The sequence below is a fragment of the Phodopus roborovskii genome, unplaced genomic scaffold (assembly GCF_943737965.1).
Source record: "Phodopus roborovskii unplaced genomic scaffold, PHOROB, whole genome shotgun sequence".
NCBI classification, from domain to species: Eukaryota; Metazoa; Chordata; class Mammalia; order Rodentia; family Cricetidae; genus Phodopus; species Phodopus roborovskii.
Genome location: NW_026126514.1, coordinates 15,900,931 through 15,916,171, shown reverse-complemented (window position 1 = coordinate 15,916,171; position 15,241 = coordinate 15,900,931).

Sequence of the window (15,241 nt, the reverse complement as noted above, 5' to 3'; positions counted from 1 at the left end):
GAATTACCCAGAAAAGAGAAATTGAGCAGTTGAAGGAAATATTTAAATTTTTATATTTACTTTTTTATTTATGAGAAGCAATTATTTTATCTACATGAAAACATATATACCATGTATATACCTGGTTCCTGTAGAGGTCAGAGGGGCCATCAGATCCATTGAACCTAGAGAAAGGTTTGATTTTGAGAGAGAAGGTATATGGGGTCTGGGAAGGATACCAGGGTCCTCTTCAATAGTAAAAGATGCTCTAAACTGATGTGGCATAATATTCTTGTACACTGTGAAGAGTGTCACTCATATTGGTTGAATAAAATGCTGATTGGTCAGTATCCAGACAGGAAATTTAGGCAGGTCTACCAGACTAGGAGATTTCTTGGAAGAGGAAAGGCAGAGACATGCTCACCATCCAGATGCAGAGGAAGCAAGATGAGAATGCCTTATTAAGAAAAATCACCAAGCCATGTTGCTAAACATAGATAAGAATTATGGACTAAATTATGGTGTAATATCTTGTTAGTAATTAGCCTGAAAAATAGGACAAAAGGTTTATTATTAATATAAAACTATGTGTGTTTGTTTGGGACTGAAGGACTGTAGACAAGGTGGGACACTGAAACACTGAGCAATCTTTCTAGCTCCCATGGTGGAAGCATTTTAAGAATATTAGTAGCTCTGTAACTAAAATATAAAAAGTGCTATTTCTAAAGGCTCATCTGAAGTGTCAATATATATAGTAGGACTTTTTTAGATTGTTGTTTCTCAGTGACTTATTTTACTAGATGAGTTTTTTGAATATTCCTGAATCTTCTTCTCTATTTCTGTTAATGTCACTGAAAAGCAATGTTTGTAATATGATCATTTAGAGAGAATCTCACCTCTCTCTGTTTTCTTGGAACCTTATTCCTCTTAACTTTTGTGCTCATTTCTTCTCATCCTTATAGTGCTAGTTTCTACAAACAAGACATCATTAATTCTTGATTTACACAAGCTTTTAAATAGCTGCTTCTGTGATATGTATATACCTGTTAATTGCTCATTGGTCTGAGCAGAGCTCCTTCTCATGACTTTTTCCCCAGTCATAGCTCCTTAATTTTCTCACCTGAGAGCAATCTCCCATGTGAACAAACAAGAGACACATTTTCTGTCTGATGCTGTTGTTAGTGATATGATACATGAAATAAACCATGATTCTTCTTATCTTTTAAAAGACCCACAACAAGATATTAGGCATAGTATAAGAGACTTTGGAACACTCAGCACTAAGTCTCCATTAAACCCCCTAAGCCCACCCAAATGCTCAGAGAACCCTACAAAATAAGAGACAGAAACAGGGATGGAGGACTTCTAATTCAACATGAGGAAAACCTCACATGAACTCACAGAGAGTGAGACAGCATGTACAGATATTACATGGGTCTGTTACATGTCCTCTGGGTTTTATGCCTTTGTTAGTTTGTTTGTTTTGTTAAATTCCAATATGTTAGTTTTTTTATCTTATCATATTCTGTTTTATTATCCCTTAGAAGCCTGATTGTTTCCTAATGGGAAATAGAAAGGGGGTGGATCCAGAGGGAGGTGAGGTTGAGAGCAACCATGAGGAGTAGATGGAGGGGAAGCCGTAACAAGGACATATTATGTGAGAAAAACATAATTTCAATGAAAGGGAAAAATTAGAAGCTCTAACTCTACTTATAGGGAAAATAGAAGATAGAGTCATTTCTTTCTCAGGCATCTGGGTATAAGTGTTGGATTCAGACAGCCTGCTTGCTTCATTGATTTCTGTAGAGCAGAGAAACCATAAACCTGCCTTCTAGGGTTCATTTTACTGCAGAAATTTCTGGAGGATAATGTCCTTCAACAACCAAACATACAATGTATTGGAAATGATCAATATTATTGGAAAAAATTTTCAACTGCTCTCTTGCAAATAATAATAACAACATAAGTGTTTAATATAATAAAAAGCCTTGTTCATTAAAATAATAAAATAGCATTATGTTACAAATCCATAGAATATAAAATAGGATGTATAAATTTTAACATATAGTCATATGTTATACTCTAAGATATTATAAGTGGTACATAACAATATTATAGAATAAGTAAAAGTAAAACCTATGATTTTTTTTATTTTTTCCTGAGTAAATCCTGTGTTAATCTACAAAAATTAATGTCAACAAATATATATATATATGTATACACATTTTGGGACAGGCTTTCAAGTGCAACAGGCTGGCCTAGAACTTACTATGTAGTTGGACATGACCTAAATTTCTGAGCTTCTTACTTCCATATTTCACAAGAATCCCCCATGATTCCATGTATAGGTTATTCAGCAACGGAAGCTAATTCTAGGCAACAAATCTGGAGCAGAAGTGGTGCTTGAATAAGGATAAATAAATAGTTCAAAACTGTCTATGTGCACCTCTCTAGCCCATTGTTTTGAATAGAGTCTATGTGGTTGTGGGCTAGAGACCCTGATGATTTTCACTGGGCATGCAGAGAGCAAAACTAAAGTGTCAGCTGAACTCTCCAAGATCATTATCTACCATGGCTCTGCTTACAAATGATGCTTGTAGTACACAAGTTTCAGTGTCAGGAAAATCTAAATTCAAATATTTGTCATATTGTTTATCAGTTTTGCCATGATTGTAACCACCGTGGTCTATTTTGAAAATAAAATAATGGAGACTGTAAACCCATTCCCATACAGTTATAAATTACATGAGGTCAAATATGTTATAAAAGAACAAAATACAATGTCTAGCCCATACCAAGAACTAGCAGGCTTCATGTGTTTCCTAAGGGCTCAGTGAGTAGAATCTATTACAAACATTGCCTTAATTCTTAAATTAAATACCATAACTTAATAGTGTATTGTATTATGAACTGATTGAAGGTAGTATATTCATGGGTGCTTTCTGATTGAATTTAAAAACTCATCAAGAGAAATTGCATGCCTAGTACTACAAAACTGGCAGAGAATCTAGGAATTGGGAGCTCACATGCCCCAGGGCCGATCCTAATAGTATTATTTTACAAAGTGGACATAGTATCAAATTGTCTACTAAATTCATATCCATCTACTCATAGATCAGTTGATATGTTAGACAGCATCAGAGAAGTTTCACATGGATGACTCAAATCATGCTCATCATTTGAGAATATGTCCAAGGAACTGAATCTATCCAACTCACTTTTGTTGGATTTATGACTGAATTTTCAGTGATCAATATAATATACTCTATATTTGACAAGTGAGCTCTCTCCTTTCTGAATATAGGCTTTAAATTTTCACACTATTGAAAACAATTAATTTCACTTCTACAGAACTTTATGGAGTACTTATTCCTATCTTTGAGATGCAGTACTTCAGAGAGAACAGTCACAAAATATTCTTTTGTTACCTTTGTTTAAGTATAAAAGCACAAGGATTCTAGATAACAGCATGTTCCGCTCTGTTATGGAGTAACTTCAAGTCAAATAAATTTGCCAAGAGTATCCAGCCCCATTGTGGGCTTAGGTGGGTGGGTACAATGTAGTTCTAAGCATCCTGGGAAATCACTTCTGCATTGTTGAGCCTATGTTCCTCTGGCTTCTTCAACTCAGAGTTCTCCCCTGCTGGCTCATTTCCAGAAACACCTTGATTTCAGGTGACCTTAGCTGCAGGGTAGTGCTGAAGGTATGTATTCTCCTGTCTTTAGTATATTTTTCTCTTTTCCAGTTGCTATTAATTACTAAGATAAATTATGCATGCATCTCTCTTTCTCTTATGTGTGTATGTGTACATGTATATGTTCAGGTTCTATTTTGTTAGGAACTTAAAATATTGTAATTTGTTATTATACACTAGTGAGAAAACTCTTGATGTATCTTTGCAAATTCCTCTAAACCCTTTGTTTTATTTCATTTGACACACTTCAACATCTCACTTCTCTTCAAATATATTTAAAAATCACAAAACTTCCCAAAACCGCCTTAATAATTTTTTTCTTCAAAATATATGTAGAAAATACGCACAACACTATAACATTGCAAGTAGGTCACACAGAACTCCCTGGAGGGAATGGAAACTAAATCATTTTAATATGCTTATTACTTGAAGCCCATCTGAAATCTTATTAGTGCTGAGGATATGGGAGCTTTATTTTCTTTCCCCTTTGGCTAATGACTTATTTACATATCAACTTCTTCCATGGGACTTGTAGGGGGCAATAAATGGGCATTGGATCAAGAAGAAAGTGGTATTCAGAAATGACTTCTAATGGAGATCTTTCCTTTGTTGGAATACTAATTTAAAGTGATAATTATGACATGAACTAATTGCTAAGTGGCAAGGAGTTACTGAATCTGCATTGTTCACGTTTGGGAGGATCACACAGGCATTGGACTTGCAAATGCAGGCTTTGGCTCATGGTGGCTTAGTGTAATGTATGAAAATCTGAGATGGATGTTTCAAACCAAGAAAATTCCACTCTGATTTTACATGTATGGATAGTGCTGACTTGTGTGACAAAGTGAATGTATTATTCAAATCCTTTTTTTTTTCCTATTTTAGTCATTTACTTAGTACTTTATATGAACCCTTAGATGAAGTAATGGGTATGTGATAAACTTTTCTATAAAATTCAATAAGTTTTTACATAATTCTACTGGTGATGCCATTCAACCATACACACACACACACACACACACACACACACGCACGCACGCACGCACGCACGCACGCACGCACGCACACACACACACACACACATGCACACACACACACTCCACTTTCCACTACTGATCTACCCAAATATAAGGTGATAACAAATTAAAAACAACAGTTTTGACTGAAACCCTCCCGTCCATGAAATCAAAATTCTTATCTAACTACCTCATGCAGTAAAAGAAACTGAAACAGTATCTTTCCACAACAACTTGATGCCCAATACACCATTATTGTATCACAGTGACACAGTTGACAACTATAGATACACACCATAGAAGTACTTAGAGAGAAAATGTTTCCATAAAAACAGTCATGAAGAGAAATATATATATATATATGTGTGTGTGTGTGTGTGTGTGTGTGTGTATGTGCGTATAAGTAAATAGAAGTGTAAATATATTACAATTATACCTATATATTATTTGTATAAGTACACTTACACAGTGTACTTATTCCAGGTTAATGGACACTGTGAGGGCAAAGGTTTCACTCTGTCTTCTATGAAATAAACTAACATCCCAGAAAACACTGAACGGTTTAGCAAATGCTTTTATGGTGATCCTGGTACACAGATAATCCTTTAAATAATACACTAATGTTTTATAATCAATTCAGAAAGAGGAGGTATAATATCATTTACACTTGTGAATAGAATCAAAAGATGACAGTGCAAATTATCTCAAAATAGCTTAATCTGGACTTGAAAGAGTACATACATAGTCAGCCTTCTGATTATTTGAATATCTTCACAGGTTTATCTCATTTAAAATTTAGATTGCCAACCTGAGATGTTTGCTTCATAAGTTTTTGGAAAAATAAACAATCTTTCAGAAATTCAAATAATTTATTGAGGAAAGAACCAGCATTATATTTCAGGACCTTATATATACTCTAGTGCATTTCCCCTGGCCACTGCAGATTGAAAAAAAAATTAATGTATGATAATTATAATTTAGCTATTTCTGTGGCAAACAAAGCCTATAAATCAGTTTTAGTTTCTGAGGAGGGAAAAATGTCTGGAATGCAACACATTTTGATTTCCTGACTTCCAGATCCTCTAGACTGCTTCATTGGAAGGGATGTTTTAAAATTTAATGAACCGTTTCAGTCTTTAAATGTGACTAGGGTTGTCAGGCTTGCACTGTTCATGATTTTATCTACTGAAGCATCTCACTTGCATGTTTGGAATGGGTTTTAAGACCTATTCACTGCCGTGGTTGAAGACCAAAGATGTTTCCTGAGTTAGTTTCATGAATAATATTTGTCAATCTCAAGAGAACGAATCAAGTTTACAACATAATAAGATTATAATAGTAAAGGAAGAAGTAAAATAACCATGAATGTATAGTTTTACATTTTTTTAATGATCTCCACAAAACATAAATTCTAAAGGATGCATCTCACCTCCACTACCAGCTGTGCACACAAATCATATTCTCTCAATGTTACAACCATATCAACCTCCCACACTTGATTTTTCAATGTAAGATCTCTCTGCATGACACTTCTGGCTGTCTTGAAACTCACTTTGTATTCACAGAGATCTACTTGCCTTGGTCTCCAGTGTGCGGGGATGAAAGGAGTTTACAACAATTCAGGGTTTCCCAACTCTTTTGGAGGATGGAATGGGTTTGTAACAGGTTTTCTCTGTGTATTCCTGGCTGTCTTAGAACTCACTTGGTAGACCAGGCTGTCTTTGAACTCAGAGATATGCCTGCCTGGGATAACATTTTATTTCTTTGCTGTCTATTATTTTATGACATGATTTTTGATATCACAGATCTATTCAGTGTCTGTTGCCATTCATGGTGCACCAACACAAAGGCATTACTTACTAAATTCTGAAATATTTTCTGATTTTCAACTTGACTTGATGTTAATATTTAGAAACAACTGTAGAAGCAACATTCTTCAACTTTTCTCATACATGTCCAATAAGATTATTTAAATTACAGTCACCATTTTCCCACGATTCTTTCCAACTGAACTAACTTTAGTAATTTACTTGTAAAATCCTTAAATTATCATTGTTTCTTTAGCACATCTTTCATGCAAAGACATCAAATCCTGCAGGAAACACCTTTTTATAATTTATCAATCATATATATATATATATATATTCAGAGATTAAATTTTAATTAAATAAATAATTTATGCTGTCTAAATCATTTTTAGTGTATTATTTTTCTTCTTGTGATTATAAAATTTCGAACAGGAATTCATATTTCTTTCATTAAATGTGTCCATGTTTATTTATGAAACCTTTTTAAAAGCTGTATGCTAGGTGTATTTTTGTAGAATATTTTTCCCATTTTCCCAGAATACATCCCCTTGGAAAGTACCCTTTGAAGTTATTCAACTTCTATTTTAAAAACATTTCATTAGGAAAGGAAAATAACTAGTGAAGCTCAGAGCTTCTATGAATAATGTCGTACTGCCATCAATGTAGTCTGGTACTTATTATTATTATTATTATTTCTTGGGTTTTTGTTTTGTTTTGGAGGTTTTGTTTTGTTTGTTTCACAGCAGATTTCCCCCCTGTTCTTTCAGTTCTCACAATAGTTTCAACTATAAATAAGAGTCTTATAAAATCTCAAGTATAAATAATTGTTTCATTACTATCATTTTGAAAGTCATTTTTGTTTCCCCACAATTTGCATGGCTCTTGGCTATTGTGTCAGAGTATTTGAAAGCCACATTGTTGTGGAATATTATTTTGACTATTTAAAGACATGTTATATTTGTTCATGCTAGAGATTATTTCTTTAACTAGGTGAAGGTGTGTGGCATTTGTTTATGTATAAACAAATTTTCTATTACATAATTATGTAAAGATGTGTAACTTTTTCACCTTGACTACCTAAGACACTTGATTGGTCTCATAAAAAGATGAAAGGCCAATTGTTAGCCTATAGAGGGATAGGTGCAGCTGGTGGGTATAAACAGCAAACAGGATTAGAAATGTGGCTTGGAGAGAAGAGAGCAGAAGGAGAAAGAGTTGGGCATGCCAGGAGCCAGAAGCCAGGCAGCTGGCTTCAGACAAACAACGGAGGAAGCAGGAAAGTAAGATATTCAGAAAGAAAGGGAGGTAAAAAAGCCCCAAGGCAAATTTTAGATGAAAGAAGTTAAGTCCTAAGAGCTAGCAAGAAATGAACATAAGATAAGGCTGAGCATTCATAACTAATTAGAAGTCTCTGTTTCATGATTTGGGAGCTGATTGGTGGCACAAAAGAAAGCCTGTTACACTGCATGGGCTTGTGTCTTAATTTTTCTTCTATTGTATTCATTTATGGTCTGGTGTTCTAACAATTTCACAATGTCTTGATTACTTTTGTTAGTATTGGGAGTAATGTCAATTAGAGTAAATTATTTAAGCCTATATTTTTCAGTCAATTTTGCTCACTTGCTATATAAATTATAGAAATGGTGTATCAGTTTCCTCATAAATTCTTTTCAGGAAACTGAAACTGCATAGAGCCTATTCACCAATCTATGGAAATAGAAGCATTCATAATGTAAAATTGACTCTATGTAGAAACATGTGCTTTTTATTTTTCTATTTAATTTCTCATCTGTTCCTAAAACATTCATGACCTAAATATGGAGTTTGATGGGTAAGACTTATTGCATATCTTTCATAAAGTACAACATTATATAAAATAGCTTATGGTTTTTAACCTTTTAGTTTTGGAAGTGTTGCTGTTCAATTTATTGCTGTTTCACTAAAGAAATTTAGTTGATATTTTGATATTTATTAAGTTTTTGGATATTTATTAAGATGGGGATTAATCCTCATTATCAACATGGCTGGATTCAGAATCATCTAGCATATTTCTGAGTATGCTTTCCTTGATTCATAGAGGTTTAACCGTAGAGCAAACATGCTTAGAGACAATCCATTTCCGAGGCTTATTTTTTAAGTTACAGAGGACACCTCTCACTCTGTTGTCAACTTGCAGCAATGATGAGGCCTCTTTTTGAGAACCTTTATAAGGTGACTACTCCATTTCATGTGGTCACCACTCTCATGACCTAGTTATCTCCTTAGTAATAAATTTGATTTATGTGAAATTTGGGATAGCACATGCAGGCTATGGTTCCAACTAACCCAAATAGCTAACAGATTCATTCACTATGTCTATTCAATTTTAAAAACAGATTTTTAATTTTATTTTCCAAATTGTAACTGATATCATTAAGAGAATGTTGCAGCTTACCCTGCCGGTGCACCCCTTGGGGAAGGGGGATGAAAAGAAGATGCAGAACTAAAGATTAAGACACCGGGAATGAGTGAGTAGCAGAGCATACTGTAGACTCATTTATTAAAGAAGTTAGACCTACCTTCATACACCTTCCCAAGGTCCTATTGGCACAGGTGGCTGACTGCTACATGGTCTTTCCTCATTAGTGTCTCTGGGTCAGGTATCTCTTCATCATTAGTCTCTGGGCATTAAGGCAGGCTTGGTGTCTTGGCTCTGGGAGGAAGTGGTCACCAGTTTCTCCTAGTAGAGCTAGAACTAAATTTAGCATGCTGGTATGTGGCATTGTGATCTGCAACATTGTTAGATTCTTTTTTTGACTCATTGGTATTGCTTGGTAGTTTTCCTAGAACTTCTCATGGGTACTAATGGTCATAATTAAAATACCTTTCTATCTTCCCAATTCTGTGTAACATGTTTTCTTTTCTTTTTCTTTTCCTTTTTTTCCATGTTTAACCACTCACTATCTCTCCACAATACGGTACTAAGAAGTAGGAAGAAGTACTGATGTGTCCTTCCCTGTGGGAATTATTTGTTGCACACTCAAGGAATGAGGCCTCTTGGCTTTTCCCCAGTTCACAGTAGCATGTCTATTTTCCTGCATTTGGTTAGCTCCTTTTAAGGCAGTCATGTTGGTGAGTCTTTATGGATGTAACTTCTGACATTCCTTGGAGAAACTATCTTACAGAAAGCTCCCTGATCCTTTACAATCTTTTCACCCCCTCTTCTGCAAAGTTTCTTGAGCCCTCTACAAAATGGTGAGGCCTGAAAACATTATATATAGCTTTGAAGGGAATAAAATGAAACTTTGCTTAATCACATGATAGGACATTTTCTAGGCTAGCAAAAAGGGCTCCTGATGACATGGAACTTGTACTGGGAATGGGATGAGTGCTCTTCCCTTGGACTTTGCATAAATAAACAATTCTGAAAATAAAAAAATAAAAATAAATAATTATAAAACTCTTTCTCTAGTTCCTGATTTCATAGAGAGTAATGCACACAATTTGAACATGAGAACGTTACCATTTTTATCAGTGTTTAGATACTTACAAAGTTAAGAATAATTCATTTAATTTTTAGCTCAACAAGAGGTTTCTCTTAGCTGAATAGTTAATTTTTTTTGTAAATGTTGATGAACTGAAGGATGTACATATTTTTAACATTAATGCAATATCTACATTAACGAATTTGTATGTTGAAATGTGTTAAATGAAAGTTACATTCCTGAGAAACCATATATTCTTATTGTGCTATTATTTACATAAATGATTTTTTGTTATATTATATCCATTTTATTTAATGTATCTTCACAAATGTGTTTAACAAATACTTCTTTTTAGTGTGTTCAAGATTTGCTTGCATGTTCATAGCTTCACCTATTGATTTTCTAATTTGTGCTTTGCATCTTTCTAGGAAGATTTTACTAATCTTTCAAGAACCATGCTATTCTTTTGCTGATTTCTGTCCTATGTTTGACTTTCAATATTTGTTAATTTCCAATGGTATTTTTCCAGGATTCCTAAGCCAGAAGCATGGGCCATAAAAATCTATATACTTGTAAAAATACAGTGATTAAATACCTTAAATAGCTCTCCAATAGACAATAGATATAGAAGTCACATCCATTGAACATGAATTTTTATAATTTTTAAATTCTATTATCTAATATCCCTTGTCATTGTACTTTTCTTTGATCCATGATCCAAGTGTTGATTGATTTTCTTAAAAATGATGTAAAACTATCTGGGGAACCAGCATAGGAGCAACAGAAACATGCTCCCTGAATGTAGGTGTCAGTAGGGAGGCCAGAGCAATGGAACCAATATTTATTCCTAGTGCATGGACTTTGGGAGCCCATTGTCTATGAAGAGATAGATACTCTCTCAGCCTAGATACATTGGGGAGGCCTAAGTCCTATCCCAAATGATGTGACAGACTTTGATGATCTACCATTGGAGGTCTCACCCTTTCTGGGGAATGGACTGGGATGGGGTGGAAAGGAGGGTAGGTGGGGGTCATTGGAAAGATGGGACGGAGAGGGAAGCAAGATTGATATGTAAAATAAGATTGTTTTTAATTTAAATAAAAATTTTTAAAAATACATAAAAAAAAAACTATTTTTCTGCTATGTATTTCTCCTTCAGTCCCTTTGTGGTCACGGACCAGTCTGTTGCTATCTTCCCTTTGAAACCCACATAAACAAATCTTGGTATATTGTACTCACCTGTTTAAATTCTTACTCTATTACATGAGGTATTGTTATTCTGTAAATGAAAATGTAGAATATTTTTATATGTATTCATTTAATTAGATATTTTAACTTCAAATATGTGTTTAATCTTAGGATGTAGCATTAAAAGCAACAAAGAATTGGAACATTCACTAATGTTGGATTTCTTTTTTCTCAATTTGATCTGTAAATGCAACATGATCCCAATCAAAGTCTCAGCAGGCTTCTTTTTAGATGTCCTGTTGACAAAAAAAAATTCAATATTTATATGGCAAGATGAGGTACTAAAATACTGAAAACAGCTGTTCACAAGAAGAGTGTGAAGTCTCACACTACCACCAGCTTTTCGAGACTGCTGCAATAATCAGCCCATTCCTCGACACTAATACAGATATGGTGATCAATAAAACCCAATAGAGACCTCAGAGCCATGGAAGAGACTCAGCATAGAGTCAGCTGATTTTTGTCCAAACACTAAGTAAAAAAAGTAAAACAATGTGACTCCTTATGCAAATAATGAAGCTAGGCACATCTCACATTTTAGATTAAAAATGACAAAATATCGATTATGCACCTAAACACAAAATGCAAACATAGAAACTTTAATTGAAAATATCGATAAAGTATAATATATAATGAGGTTTGATCATGAGATTTTAAAGTAGAATACTAAAACAAAATAGTGATAAATTTTATTCAAAATTTAAAAAGTATTTTTCTCTGCAAAGTAAACATTTACAGAAATGAAGCATTGTACCAATGGAGAAAAATGTTTGCACAGTGGGCAAAGGCCTTGTAAAAATGGGGATATATATATATATCCCCATTTTTACATACATACCCACTTCTGACACCAGATAATGCATGGGAATTAAGATTCACTGAACTCAGTATAGGTTAAGTGAGGTTCATTCAGGGAGAATTCACTTAACACATGAAACAGATGCCGGCCACAGTTCTGGTTCTACAGATAACACTTAGATGTTCTTTGTTACTGGACCAGAAAGCAAAAGAGCAAGCTGTGATCCAGGCCCCTAGATCTAGCCTTTTCCAGTCACTTCTGCTTCTGCACCTGTGACCACGCCTACTTGGGCGTAGTCAGTGCACCAGGTGCAGGTGGGGTGGATATCTCACTACTTGTATATTCTGTTGACAAATGACTCACTGTTTACGTAAAAGAGGTCCTAAAATAATGAAAACAGTTCTTTAAAGAAAAATGATAATTCTAGACTTATACTACCTGATTTTATATTTGTTACCAAGCTCCAATCAAAATCATTACTGACCAAAGGATGAACACACCAAACAAAAATGCAGAACAAAGAATACAAGACAGACTAATACAAATATATTTTTCTTGAAAATCGAGGGACTTGATTAATAAATAAGCAAAAGATCTGAACAATTGAATAACAGTTGAGTGTTCCAACTGTTGTTAAGAATTAAGAGCATATTCTGAACATGGGTCTCTATTAGAAGGCCTGGGCAGTCTAAGGGACCTCTGACAGTGGAACCATGATACCCCTGGTGCACAAAAGGACTTTGGGAGCACATTCCCCATGGAGGGATACTCCCTTAACCTAGAGGCAGGAGGAAGGGCCTAGTCCCTACTGCAAATGATTTGACAGATTTTGTTGAACCCTCCTGGAAGGTATCACCCTCTCTGTGGAGTGGGGGGAGGGTGGGGTGGGAAGGTGGTCAGGGGGATGGGAGGGAGGGAGAGAGGGAAGGAAGAAGGGAGGGAGGGGGGAAGGAGGGAGGGAGGGAGAGGGAACCAGGATCGATATGTAAAATAAGAAAAAAAAATAAAAGAATTAAGAGCATGAAGAACCCTGATTCACTGCTGATGAGTCCACAAAGTTGCAGCCTGCCAGTGCATTCCATAGATTCTTAGAAATCTTACCAAGAAGTGTACACATGATGTTCCTTGATAAAGTTCAAATTGTTGCATCAAACAGATGCAAGGCAAACTGCATGCTCTCTAGATAGCCTGTGCTAGAAAAATTTTAAAGCCCAAATAGTGTGATATTTAATTATAATATAACACACCATGCACACATAAATATGGGAGAAGAGACAAGTATACTTACATGGCTTTTACTTATTTATTTACTTATTCATTCATTCATTTTTTTCATTTATTTGTGCTTTTTTTTTTTTCTGAGACAGGGTTTCTTATATTTTTGGTTGCGAGCATAGTCTTTAACAGCTGAGTCATCTCTCCAGCCCTAGACAGGGATTCTCTGTGATACTTTGGAGACTTTCCTGGAACTCCCTGTGTAGACCAGGCTATCCTTAAACTCACAGAGATCCACTTGCATCTGTCTGCCAAGTGAGTGCTGAGACTAAAGGCATGCACCACGACTGCTGAGCCCACCTACATGGCTTTTAGAAATTACAAGTTTACATATTTATTCCATTTCCCCCAAATGCAGTTTCCTGATGTGGTCTGAATTGTCCCAAATATTATAATAATTACTTATATGGGATATTTTAGGAGGTAGGATCATTGGAAAGTGCTAAGTTGCCTTCATAAACTGATTGGTGTCCTTAAAGAAGATGAATTAGAAATTCTTCATACCTCATTCATCTCAGAAAGTTGCATCTTACTTAAGGACAAGAAGACATCCTTCCAATGGCACAAAATCTGCCAGCACATTGATTAATTTCATCTTCCAGAGCTGGAAAAAACTGTTACTCAATAGCTTACCACTTTATTTGTTATTGTTGTAGTATCTGGCTGAACAGATGCTTCTGGACAGTGGCTTGCTCTCAAAAGAACAGTGGGAAAGAGGGAATAAATGCCTTTATATGGAAAAGATCTGCCAAAAAATGACAGGTGACCCAGGATAATGTCAACAATAAGCCAGAACAATAGCTTAATCCTCTATGCAATGAAAAGGACATTTCCTAACCCAAGCCTAATTTCACACAATCTATTTTCTTGCTCTTCCTAGTTTTTCTGGCAGTAAATCTGCATGGGCAGTGGACAAGTTTTCCTTTTTATTCCTATTGGGTTCTTCTTTATTATTTACCAGTGTTTTCATGAATAAACATATTATTTGTCTCTTTACCTTGAGTAAATATCTCTAACTTCTATTCTGTCTTGTGTAAACTTTCTAGAAAGGACAAATGGCATTTGCTTTCAATGTAATAATTGGTATGTTTGTGTTTAAGTTCACTACAGTGGTATTTGTTTTCCATCTCTATAGTGCATTGATGTTTTCACTATCCCATTCTGTCTACTCGGTTAATTTTTAATCATTTCTATTTTTGTTATTTATTTCTGTGGTTTCTCTTATGAAGTTTAATTTACCACAGTGGATCATCATAGCCTATCTTTTACCTACTACTTTTGAAAAATGGACATATCTTAAAGAAATAGATTGAATTACCATTCTCATGTTCTTTGCACACACACCATTGAATTCTACGTATGATATGACACTGGCATACATGCAATTTTATTAAAACACATGTGTCTTTATATTTGCTTGCATAACTGCTGCTTTCTGTAAGTGCAGATGGGTCAAACAGGGTTAAACCTATCCTTTTCTGTCACTTGCAGAAATTTTAGTTTGTTATAGTGTATACGTCTTTGAGCATTTACCTGTATGAAAATGTCTTATTTTACTATCATCTTTAATGAATATTATCTGTAGGTATAGATGTCTTCAAGCATAATATTTTTCTATTATTATTCAAATGTCATCCCAACATTTCTTGCCTCAATCTTACTGGTAGGCAATAAGCAGCACTTTAATTGAGCTGAATGTAATGTCTTTGTTTCCTAGATCTTTTCACCATAATTTTCTTTTATTTTCTTGTAGCATATGATTCTCTTCTCTTTTATTCATGCTTTTATTATTTGAATTAGATAATTTTCCACTGACCTGTATGTAGGCCAATGATGTTTGTTACTTCCTTCTGTTTATTCAGTCTGTTATAGGCTTATGAGGAGAATTCTTTTTCATATTTATTTTTCTATTTTTGGCAGTTTTTATGTCTAGTTCTGTTCATAGTTCCCTTCTCCTC